General features: G+C 35.2%; 1 long non-coding RNA gene across 1 annotated transcript; it reads left to right on the forward strand.

Annotated features, from left to right (window-relative positions):
* Positions 1–4,283: 4,283 nt before the first annotated feature.
* Positions 4,284–6,362, forward strand: LOC149584089 (uncharacterized). Its single transcript, XR_016380287.1, has 2 exons — positions 4,284–4,491; positions 4,562–6,362. It is a non-coding gene; the product is annotated as an uncharacterized LOC149584089 (long non-coding RNA).
* Positions 6,363–12,993: the final 6,631 nt, after the last annotated feature.

Consider the following 12,993-nt stretch of genomic DNA (forward strand, 5'->3'; position numbering starts at 1 on the left):
GAACATTGACAAATCTTCATCGGAGCGATGATTCGATTTTCCCTCCAAACAAGAATTTCAGAGTGTGTGAGACCCACTTTACGCAAGATTGTTTTGAGACTGGCCTTAAATCGTCAGTTCTGTACAAGGGTAAGGGAAAACATCTGAAGAAAGGATCATTCCCTACTATATTTGGTAACACCATAGAGAATACAACTAACACGGGCCAGAATTTATCCATTGAATCTATGGACACTGAAGATTTGCTACCTAAGTCGTTTTCTATTGGAGTTCAAACTGAATCTGGATGTGTGAATCATAAACAAATGGTTGATGTTGGAGTTGATACATGCACCGAGTCGGACATAGTAGCCGAGTAGAACCAATTACTTAGTTCTCAATTGATTGTTGTTAATACCCTTACGCAAGTAATAGCCAGACAAGAATGAATATGGTTACTGAATATTCATGGCGCACATATGAGGCCAATCTTTACGTCAAGTCCAATAATTGCCGAAACTTTCAAATCTCCAGGGATGGATAGTGATACTTCGGATGCATATAGTGATGAAAAAGGAAACACCTCAATGCATGAGCCAAGTTGTGAAGAAAATTCACAGGATACTACGTTAGACGAAAGCGTATGCGTAAACCCTCTCCCTGAAAGTTTGGTTCACGAGAAAAAGTATATAGTTTTTGAAAGTGAGTTGAAACAACTGGTCTCTCGTGTTAAGTGCGACCATGTTGAGTGCGAGAGTGTCATTGATATCACTGACATGCATAAATCGGAAACGGAGGGAAGTCTCCTAACATTGAAGCTCTTTTGCACTAGTGGTCATCAAAATATTTGGAAATCTCAGCCACTATTAGGAAGAATGCCAGCTGGTAATCTGCTAATAGCAGCGTGTGTACTTTTAACTGGTGGCATCTTTCAGCGATTTCATTCATTTTTTGAATTTATGGGGCTGAAAGGGATTGGAAAGTCTACGTTTTATTCCCTACAACAAAAAATTTTGGTAACGGAAATTAAACTCGCCTGGCAAGAAGAACAGAATTTAATCTTAAACAAACTAAGAAGCAGTGCATTGGTAGATCTGTCCGCTGATGGTAGATGTGATTCGCCTGGTCACAGCGCAAAGTTTTGTACATATTCTTTAATGGAGCAAGCCACTAACAAATGCGTTCACTAATCCAAAAAACAGAGGCGGACTTCAAATCAACAAATATGTAATTATTGGGATTGAAAAAATGTTTGATGAAATTGGAGGATGAAAATATTACCGTAAACCGTTTGACTACTGATAGACACGTTCAATGCCGGTCATTTATCAAAGAAAATTACAAAGATATCGATCACCAATTTGATATATGGCACTTAAGTTAGGGATTAAACAAAAAGTTATTGGCTCTTTCCAATAAAAAGGATTACGAAGCGCTCAAAGATTGGGTTAGTAATGTCAAACGCCACATGTGGTATTGTTCCGCAAACTGTGGTGGTAATTCTGACAAATTAATTGACATGTGGAAGTCAATTAGTTATCATGTTGTTAACAAGCACACCTTTAAAAAAGAGCTTCCAAATTCACCAAAGTGTGGACATGAAAGGTTGGCTCAAGATGCTGCAAGGAGGAAAAAATGGCTACGCGCTGGCTCTAAGCCCCATAACGCTCTTACGAGCCTCATTAATGACAATAGGCTTTTAAAAGATTTAAGGCAATGCAACTATTTTTCTCACACGTCAGATCTCGAAAGCTATCATAGTCTGATGAATAAGTACTGCCCTAAACAGCTTGATTTCGATTTTGAGGTTATGGAAGCCCGCGTTATTTTGACAATATTAGACCATAATTTCAATACGGATAGGAGGTGTATATTCGAAACTGTTGAGAACACTACAGAAACAGTTACCACAGAGAAAGAGCAATTTCATTTTTATTACTCTAAAGCTACAAGTCAATGGTACGTGAGGCCAATGAAGGAACCGAAATCGTACAAATACATCTTTACGCTACTTGGTAGGGTCATAAAAAGGCACATAGATGGAAATGACAGTGAACCTGCAAAAGGTATACGGCCCAAGAACATTGCCCCAATTCCTCGACCCGATAAATGTGACCTTGTTAGTGCAGCAAAAAAGAGGAGACTGTCACTTTAATGAAATTATGAACGGTTTAGTAGCTCATTTAATTAAAACATTATGTTAAAATAATACTATAACGTATACGAGGTTTTTACTTGTTTCAGTAGTGTTATTCATTGATGAATGATTAGTAAGAAACGTTAATTATTGAAATTTCAACTTCAAATTCAAATGAGAGTTTGACTACTTTTATAGCAACTAAACCTTTGTGGTTTCAAATATATAATATGTAATTTTGAGAGGCACCTTCAATAAGCTCAAACAATCAATGAATATTAAATGTAGCAAGCAGATATATTAAATCTCAAATTAACTAATTTGAATAAAAACGTTTCAGAATTTACTACTTTGCAATTTCAAGAAAGACAGTTGTAATATTGTTCCCGTAAATGTTCTAATGGGAATACGAGCGCAAATACACTTAATTGTAATAAATGTAACATAACAGAACCGTTTAATTCTGAAAATTACATTTTAACACACGTTTAACTTTAGTTATTTCAATTTTAACACAAACTATCAAATAATCATTCCAAAAAGGTTTTATTAAAGTAAGTACATCTGCTTTATGGATTTCTTAATACATTTTTTAAAAAATAAGCCATCTTAAAATTTCATCTGGGATACAATTTTAAGACAATTTAATTTTAAAAAACTATTGAAAGCCCCGGAAGTACCAGTATTTATTTTAATAAAGCAACTACTTATTTTATTAAACCAATAGAATGTACTTTTATTATTTAGGTTAGTAATTATATTTTATCATAAACCTCTAAATTTAATAATTAATATTTTAACACACAACTATAGATTTAGTAATTTATATTTTACCATATCCTTTTAAATTAATCAAAACGCGTCTTGGATTTAACCAAGACCTAAAAAGTATCGATAAGAAGAGAGTTAAGCAAGTGACTGAAGGCCCAGATATAAAAAGTTTTTTTTAAATTAAGACTTACATGCTTAAGATGCTGTTCGGACAGTGGGACAAAGGACGATCTTTCTCGTAGAGCTTAACATGGCGGGTGGGTAAAAAAGGAGAGGGCGTCGGCCGTCGGACAGCCCCTTTAAGAAACTAATGTTCCATCACCCTATTCCATTGAATAAACTTAATTTACTGGTAGTCAATTTATTCCCTCTCAATAATTTGAAAAATTTACTTATCTCGGGTTTTCGAGCACAATTCCATTCCCCGTTTACATTTTATAACTACATTTATCATTTTTAGGAGAGTACGTGTATGGCTTTGTGTCGTTAATAGGTTGCTAACATATCCCCGTTCATGGTCTGAACGATTTATAGTGAAACCTTTTGTTTTTGTGCAAATTTGAACAATGGCGGCAAATTCAATAGGGACGTTATGATTTTTAGTCTTGGTTAAACTTAATATATGTAAGAGGGAAAGACACGGGGAAAATACTTTTCCTTCCATATCGCTCGATGGAAAGATCATAAAAAGAGTAGAGACGTCGAGGGGTCAACCCCCTGTATATCCCGATACTGAGGATTGACATCTCTCTTTTTTAAGTAGAAAGGGTCTATAGCAGCGGTATGATAGACTACGGTCACACGGTTCTATGCCAGGCCCATGGCGTCTCTATCGTTTCTATGGTTCGCAAGCAGTACGGGGTGCATACTATTCGAAATTTTTTTGATTTTCTTTGTTGTAAACTTGTAATTGTCAACTTAAGGGCGCTAAGGGTGTGAGAGTGTCAGCTGGACTCACTCAGCGCGGTCGTAGCCTGAAAATTCTGACTTGGCTAGTTTGCAATATAGCCTGCGTTCACCCAGTCGCGTGATCTAGGAGGCTGTGACTCGACTCTGCTACTTAGTCTGTATCAGGCTTCTGAACTAGTCCTTCGGACCAGTGACCCCTGATGTCTTAAATATGAAACTGGTTCCGGGGTCAGTAACCCTTCCCCTATTTATTTTTCTACTGGTCCCAGGACTTGCGGCCGTTCTCTCTTCTAAAAATATCTCTCTCGGCTTAGGGTTGTATACACAACTGGACTCATGGAGCCGAAATTTATGTTAAAATGAAAATAATTAAAGAGGTCCCCATATCAATTTTTAATAAAAGTTGGAATTAATAAACTAGTCATTGGGACCAGTGACCCTCACGTTTTGAATAAAAAATGTGGTCCAAGCTATTAATAAACTGGTTTTTGACCTGTAAACCTGTCTTATTTCCTAGCCTGGACTTTGTATATGTTCAGGAACAAGGTTAATGAATGTATTAACGGTTTTTAAAGGAATATGGGATTTATCAGGGATAGCCCTGGATTTATATACTTGTCGCCGCGAATCTTCCTATATAAATGTAGTATTTCTAGTAGCCGCAGAGACTTCTGGTAGCACTCTGTACGCAATAGGTAGAATACTTTTATAGAAATTGAAATTATTATTATTTACAAAATAAAATTTGGTCGAATTATTTCGTAGTTGTCCTATTTCAAGCCTAGGAATGTTCTCAAAAACAATTACTATTTGGTGACGAATACCTTAAAAAGTACTATTCACACGGAATTTTGGAGCAGCTTAACGCGTAATTGAGTGGGCTATTACCTTGGTGACGAGGCCAGCGAAAGAAGGCACGAGAGTGGCACAAGGCGTACTTCTAGTCGATGTATACAACTATGCATCCTCCTTGCTCGTATCGGGCATAGCAGAAGCTAAAGCAGACTACGACTAAATCGTTTTGTCATTGTTACGTGTAGTTTTATGGTATTTTTCATGACGAAATCCCCTAAAAATGATAAATGTAGTTATAAAATGTAAACGGGGAATGGAATTGTGCTCGAAAACCCGAGATAAGTAAATTTTTCAAATTATTGAGAGGGAATAAATTGACTACCAGTAAATTAAGTTTATTCAATGGAATAGGGTGATGGAACATTAGTTTCTTAAAGGGGCTGTCCGACGGCCGACGCCCTCTCCTTTTTTACCCACCCGCCATGTTAAGCTCTACGAGAAAGATCGTCCTTTGTCCCACTGTCCGAACAGCATCTTAAGCATGTAAGTCTTAATTTAAAAAAAACTTTTTATATCTGGGCCTTCAGTCACTTGCTTAACTCTCTTCTTATCGATACTTTTTAGGTCTTGGTTAAATCCAAGACGCGTTTTGATTAATATCTGTGACTTCGGTCTTAATTTTTATTAATTTTGTGTAGACACGTTGGTGATTTTATATTGATTATTTCAACGCTTATTTCTGCATGCCGTAGAATAGGGAGCTAACAGTTGTGACCCTGAAACGTCACACACTTCTATCACTTACTGGAGTTTCATCCCCCTAACGGTTGGAAACGCGCAAAAATGACAACCAGATAGGGCCTGCGTGACGTCAGACTATCTCATCCCCTAGCCAGTTGTTAGCTCCGTATAGGAAGTAGTTCATCATTCAATAGAAAATTGTTGAGAGATTGGAGCTATGGGAACGTCACATGAATATTTTTAGTCTAAATTGTATGACCTGAGCTGACAAAGATTGTAGTATCACACTATAGAGAGCTTTCAGTTGACTAGCAGTACGTCACACTCTCCCAAGTCTTACCGCGGTTCTGGTAGCCATATTGGGTGGTCTCAGCTTCATCCCTGCTTTAAACCCACCAATATGGCAGCGTAAATTACGTCACGAGACTCGGCTCCTCCTCCAACTGAAAGCTCTCTATTTCAGGTGGACCAAGACCAGATGCTCTATTACAAATTTTTGAGCCCCATTTCCAATGTCATTGTTTGAACAAGATCTTATTTAAAATGGATAATTTTTTTAACCTTGACGGGAAATGAAACATATAGAATATGCCATCTAACTTTAACCTAGTTTAAAGAACTAAGATAGTATTTTTTTTGTCGAAAATGGCATTAAATTAGTAAACTAGCAATACTTTAGCAATATTTCGGGGTGAAAACAAATCCAATTTTGTAATATTTTGGGAAAGATGTTAATTTGATAATAATAATAAGAAATACAATAACAGGCACACATTCAGTCATTCAGTTTTAATGTTATTAGCTCCACCCTTAAGTACAATTCTAATTGGATTCAGCCTTTGGGAAATTGAAGTTGATGTTTAAATGATTTGCCGGAATGCTAGGAGGTCAGGCAATGGAAGTATGCTTTGATTTATCATTAAATATAGGAAATAACAGGATTAAATTATTATTTACTTGTAACCATGAAATTAATGTTATTTTATGCCCTGTAAACTATTTTATTTTTAATAAATAAAGTTAAATGACAGTTACGGTAATTTATTGATGACAAAATTTAGGGTTAATAATATTATTTCATATAATAGTTAAAATACAAATAGGAATGTTTTTAAGTAATGCCTGTTTAAAAATTACTTTCAAGTACTAAATTGCAATAAGAATGTTTTTGTTTGACTATTTTCAAGTTTTTAAACACGCATGATTATGATATTGGAAGGCGCAAATTATTTATTTAAATAAACATTTGGTTTGATACTTGCCACGTTTATTTACAGCATGTAATTTGGGCTTAATTTCCCTAGTTGTTATTTAATTATGGTATTCATTATAAATTTATTCCAGTCAATAAATATATTGTTTTTTACGTTTAAAGGTAAAAGTTGCATATTTTAAAGGGTTTTTCCAAAGAAAATTGTTTTTGACACCAGAAAGGCTTTTGAGGATAATTAGCGATTGCGTCCTGCTGCCAAAAAATAGACCTTAACAGGGAAAAGCTAAGAGTAACTATAATTAATTTTAAATGAATCTAAAATGTAAGTTTCACAATAAATGCGTGAGAGGGATTAAAAAAATGTTCAAGGACAGTCATACGTGAAGGTTGGATTTATAAAGTGAGAGACTTCAACATTATCGTATGAATGCCTATAATAATTTTGTTAATCTCTCAAGTGAACAATTCAATGATGAAAAAATATTTACACACATTTAATCCTAGGATTGTCAAATTGAGACTATATAATTGCCAGAAAAATAGTAAGTATGTGTTTCAATATTATATTTTTTTAAGGTATAAAAAAGGGAAGGGGAGTTTGTTAAATTAGTCCTAATATACTTAAAGATGCTTTTTAAAATTGGTAGTGATTTGTTGGTGTAGAATCTGCAGTTTAGTTCAGAGAGTTAATGAGGTGCCTTGTATTTCATTAGTGACATCTCCAATCCAGTTGATTTTAGGTTTTTTTCTATATTTATTACTATCGAACTCAGATGGCGTTGGGAGTTAATGTCATTAATTGTAGTTTTTTTACTGGTTCCATCGCGCTTGATTTTGTTTTGTTGATGTAAAATCTGCAGTTCAGTTCAGAGAGTTAATGAGGTGCCTTGTGTTTGGTAGCGACATCTCCAATCCAGTTGATTTTAGTTTTTTTTTTTCTATATTTATTACTATTGAACTCAGAAGGCATTACTGCTTAACGTCATTAATTGGCAGCAATTTTTACTAGTTCCCTCGACCTTGCTTTGTTTGGCAAACGTCCGTTAAACAATGTAATATACCATCATGGTATATTAGCTTTAATTAGCTTTAAGGCGTTTTGATGAAAATTGAAATCCAACGTTAATCAGTTGGTATTTTAGAGTAACGAGTGAAGTACTTGAGGTTTAATCGAGTGGTGAAGGAGGGGGGATTTGGGGTATTTCACCACCCGCGGACACGGGGTAGTCAGTTCCTGTAGGGTAGGCATGCTGACAAGTCCCTTATTCCCTCAAAACTTTGTCGCCCAGAAGCTTGGCTTACAGGAGTGCGCCCAACTCCCAACATAGTCAAGCACATAATTTTAGTAACAATCCATTGCTGTTCTAAATTTTAACAACGTTGAGGCAACTTTTTGCCCGGAAAAGGTTGTTTTGCGAATCTATAGCTGTTATGAACTTCTATTGTGTTGATAAACTTGTAGGCGCGGCTTGCCAAACCGTAACGTAATTATATAGGGAAACCAAAGAGTTGACATGTATTATTTGGCCTTGATACAGCTTGATGTTCTATAGACACTGACTCAAGCCAATAGAAAGATTATTTCTTTGAATATCTTTGCTGTTCTTAATCCAAAGACGCTTTCACTCTTTGAACACGCCAGTATAAAGTGTCTGTTATTTCGGTGGAGAAGTTGAATATATTTCTTGATTTGTCTATCGAAGTCTTGTTGCGGGTTTTTTTCTAATGATGATGATCATCATATTTTTGAGCTGTGTAGGTTTAGTCTTTTATTATACTGGTAATAGCTATGATGAATTATTTTTCTGTTGAAGCTTAGCATGTAGTTGTACGAAATTAGTCTTTAAATTGTATGTTTCAAACTTGAAAATATACACTGCTTGTAGTATTTATTTCGGAATAATTTTGATCTTCGTTATATTAGTTACGTAAAGGGGCGGGGGTTGAAAGAAAACTTTACAATTTACTGGCAATTATATGTTCATTTAAATATAAGATTTTGAGGGTCTATTTTTAAAATTTTGTCACGCAACTCTTAACTTTAAGTTTGGAAACAGTGCTGCTAGAACATGGCAATTATTGTTTTGCGCGTGGGTTACCAAAGGGACAATGAAAAGGTTATTAATTTTTGGGGAAAAAAAAATATTCCAGAAGGCTTTGCAAATTGTACCCCTGTTGGATTTACGCAATGCAATCTGCCACGCAGACTACCCCAGCTGGTGAGAAACACAAAGAGACTATGCAAAACTTCCTGGAATATTAATTGGAAAAATGGTTTAGTTGTTTTAATTACAAGGGTAATGTAATATATTGGTAACCACAATTTGGGAAATAATTTTCACACTTTATAAAAACAAATTATACAACAATAGTAGGATATTAGTTATAGGACAAATTAATAAGTTCATATGGCTTTTTTTAAGCCTAACTATTAAATAGTTTAAAAATCAATTTTTGTAAGTGGTATCGGATTGGGTCGGGTACACATTATTGATAAGTTATAGAAAGAAAAGGTTATATTAATAGATAATATTTAAACATAAAAGCTTTGCTAATCTTTGATATTGTAACAGGATAATATTAGATTAGATTAATTTAATTTAATTTAATTTAATGTTTTTGAATGGTTTTAAATTGTTAATGTAAAAAAGTTATGGGCGTCTTAATTTAAAAAAAAATAGCGCGCTTAAAAGAGAAAAAAATGGAAGCTGCGAAACTGATATTTAGAAAACTCTTTGAATATATTAATTTTAATAAGTATTTATTTAAAATTTGGATACGAGTGTCTAAATCTCAGTTCAAAAAATCTGTTCAATGTTAACTAATATGATGAGTTTATCTCAATAGTTTCACCAGCTTATTAAAGAATTATATTTAATCACATAGCATTACCAACAGGGGTTACGTTTTTAGCGTGTTTTTTACATAAAACACCATTGGGGCAAGAGTACTAAAAACCCTTCACTTGAAAATTCTAAAATTAATGCAAGAATCATCGCCCTTTTTTCGTAACAATAGCATGGCCCTACAATCCTCCCTCCTCTCCCTTTCACGGTTATTATAGTAGGCAACATCAAAATTACTCCAGAACCATCGTTAACCTTAAACTTGCTCTAGGATTAACAATCTTACCCAGTCATAAATTACTTTAAAGTGAATATGAAACTATTAGTATATCTTTGACAGATATGATGCTCCTTTCTGGTATGAATATTGAAATTTTGGACTTTACTCGGGGTAATTTTGATATGGATTCTTCAAGCACGTTAGATTCCCTTTAATGCGTCTGGACTCTTTCCAAGAGCAGAACAGTGACGTCAGTCAAGTTACTGACGAATCTCTCCCTTTTTCTGATCATTGTATCACTGACCTCGTACCAGCCGTTGTCTTTTCTCACAAAGTTCACATAATGTCCCTCGGCCAACGATTCACCTTTATGAATAATCACCCCTTTAGTTTTAAAAAGCATCTTACTCATAGTGACATTTTGATTTTCAAAACTTGATATTTTGGTCGAAATCTTAATTGGTCGACCATCTTTGTAATCGCCACGGAGAAGACACAAAAATACGTACTTCCCGCTGGATATCAATACATCACGCTCTTGTATTTTTGGGTTGTTACAAAATACGCATGGCACCTCTGTTAATCTCATCCTTTTTTCTAGAGATTTCCAATCAATTTTATCTCGGTTTTCTAGTGGAAGATTGAAAATGTTGCTTTCAACAATATTCTCCGAATTTTGTTCAACTTGACAATTGGGGCATTTGGTAACGTTTCGCGACTTTGACCAAAAAAGATCTTTCAGAGCTTTAGAGTAATCGGCTTCCATTTCTTGACTTAGTGTCGTCAAAAGGACCATCAAAAATTCACTGGCGTCTTGTTGATCGTTTAGCGTAAAATGATTTCCGACAGCCATTCTCAGTTCCAACCCTTTACGACTGAAGCTTCCTTGAGAACTCTCGATGTCGTTTATCGTGTTATGGAGGCAACGTAAAACTGGTTTTTCAACGAATGATCCATTGTAAGATTTAACCAATTCTCTTAATTCCGGCACTAATAAGAGTAGTTGCAAAACGCTATTAGAATAGCACGTTACTTGGTCATCGTTAGCTAAACCCTTCAAGGGCAAACTATCCAAACTCTGTTGGGTTTTCCTTTTCTTCTTCGGTGTTTCTGCACATCTCTCTTCCTCGCCTTCTAAAAGGCTTTTAGATAGTGTAGGCGCACTTCTTTTCCTACCTCGACTTTCTTTCAACTCCGTTATTTCCAAAAGAGGCAGATCTGGCCTATATTTTTTGCGAAGCCTGTTATACTCCATAATGGCTCGTCCATCCACCTTAATTTTAGGGTCATTCTTTGACAAATCAACCAAAAAATTTGAAATTTTGAACCCGATGTTTTATGATCTTAATAATTCTTTGAACTTAGGGTTTTTTGGGCTCCTTAAAACGATTCTGAAATTTTCAGAGCGATCGGTTGATGGATTATGGATATACAGCATAGGTCATATTTTGAATAATTGGCGATTGCGACTAATCATTTTTAAATAAATCTCAACTACTAAATATCGAAACGTATTTAGTGAAAGCTTATTATTAATGCTTTTTTGACGCTAAAACCGATTATCAATACCGTTTAAATAAATAAATAGCAGATCATTCATATTTTCACTATTTAATTGGGAAAACCTAGATTTTCACCACCCACTTCACTCCAATTTCAGAAATTTTGCCATTTTCAAAATTCTCGCTCCTTTTAACATAAGAAACATTCAAAACCACAAGGCAATATTTTTAGTTTCAGAGATATTGATGTTTGAATTTTATTGACAAAAAAATTTTTTTTATAAAGAAATTGAAATTTTAGGTTTTTAATGTATTGTTTAGAAAGTTGTTCCAACTAGGAGTTGTGCTTTGACAACGCATACAATAACCTTATTTTGTCGTAATTTTTGATTTTGTAACAATCAATGTTGGGCAACTTAGTTGGGACATCAATTTTAATAGAAATACTCTCGCCGGGTATCCAACAGTGATCATTTCTGCGCGGCCATGAGTATGTCTCGGATATACCAGATGGACGCATAAATTTAACGTAGTAGTCTCCAAATTCATCTGATACATCCTCAATCATTCCAATGTAGCTTATATTTTTGTAAAAACATGCCACAAAATCTCCGACATTGAAGTTTTCAACACCTTCAGTGGTTGCTTCTGCGCTAGATACTTTGACTGTTTTAAGGTCAACGTCGGCCGACAGAGGTGCAACCAGCATCTCATTTATCGATTTCGGGATAAATTTATGGAAGCCTTGCGTGCCTTTTATTGTTATGGCCTTGGAAAACCGTTCTTCTAATAGATCAGAGGCCCTTGAAACTTCATTATTATCCACGTATATAAATTTGATATTTTGAAACGCTGAAGAACAGAAGTTAAACATATCAACTGGGGTTAATATCTGACCGAAGAGTGGTCTTTGTAGACTTGTTTTGGCCGTTTTGCGTTTAACTGTTCCCACAATTCCATCACAAGGACCCTTTCCATGTGATGTAGCAAAAAAGTGCCACTCTACATCCAAACTGAAGTCATTTTTGTGGCGGCAAGCATTGACGAAATTGTATTTGTTTTTGTATTGTCCAGCACATCCGTCAGTAAAATAGTAAAGCTTATTTACTCGAGGTACGTAAGAACTTATGAGTGGTATTAATTTGGAGATAAATGTGTATACAGTTGCGGTTGAATGGACTCTGGTATTACTAATAATACAGACATTTAAGTGTTCAAGTTCACCATTCTCAACCAATTTGTAGTAAATTTCAAATGGATGAACTGTGGCCTGCGAATTGTCCCAATGGAATCCTTGGGCCTCATCTTGAATGACAAAAGAATAATTTTCAGCGAAATCACCAAGAACTATAACATTTTCAGGTGTTAGAGATCCTTTGAGGGATTTTAGATATAGGGCCTGTGATTTCGCGGTATAATGATGTCTTGTTAATTGAAGAAGTTTGGTAGCCAAGGAATTTAGAAAGTCCTCACTACTCTCAGTCAAAGTGACAAGTCTGGTACTATCAGTGGACACCCATTGCATAAATTTTATTTCATCGTGATCTTCCAGAAGCACGTTCAAATGTTCATTTTCAAGTAGTCCCTTTTTCCAGGACAATCTTGACAGGCTCTCATCATACAGTCTCTGTTTTGCATATCGCAAACTGTCAATCCCATAAAATCAGTCTCGTTTGTCATTAAGCAATTCGTAGGTAATGCCGAAATCATCAATGTGACATTTTGGTGGTAAGTGCAAACGCAAACTGAATGAGTTCCTTTTGGACCGGCTAAGATGCACCAAAATGGTCGAAGTGAACAAAAAGTAGAAAATCCCACCGACTCGTTGCACTCTTCCCTAAACTTCTGGTACAGTTCTTTCAAATTTATTAAAAGTAGTC

This window comes from Phalangium opilio, unplaced genomic scaffold, assembly GCF_054372755.1.
Source record: "Phalangium opilio isolate 3A_F unplaced genomic scaffold, DU_Popi_V2 ptg001170l_1, whole genome shotgun sequence".
Lineage (NCBI taxonomy): Eukaryota > Metazoa > Arthropoda > Arachnida > Opiliones > Phalangiidae > Phalangium > Phalangium opilio.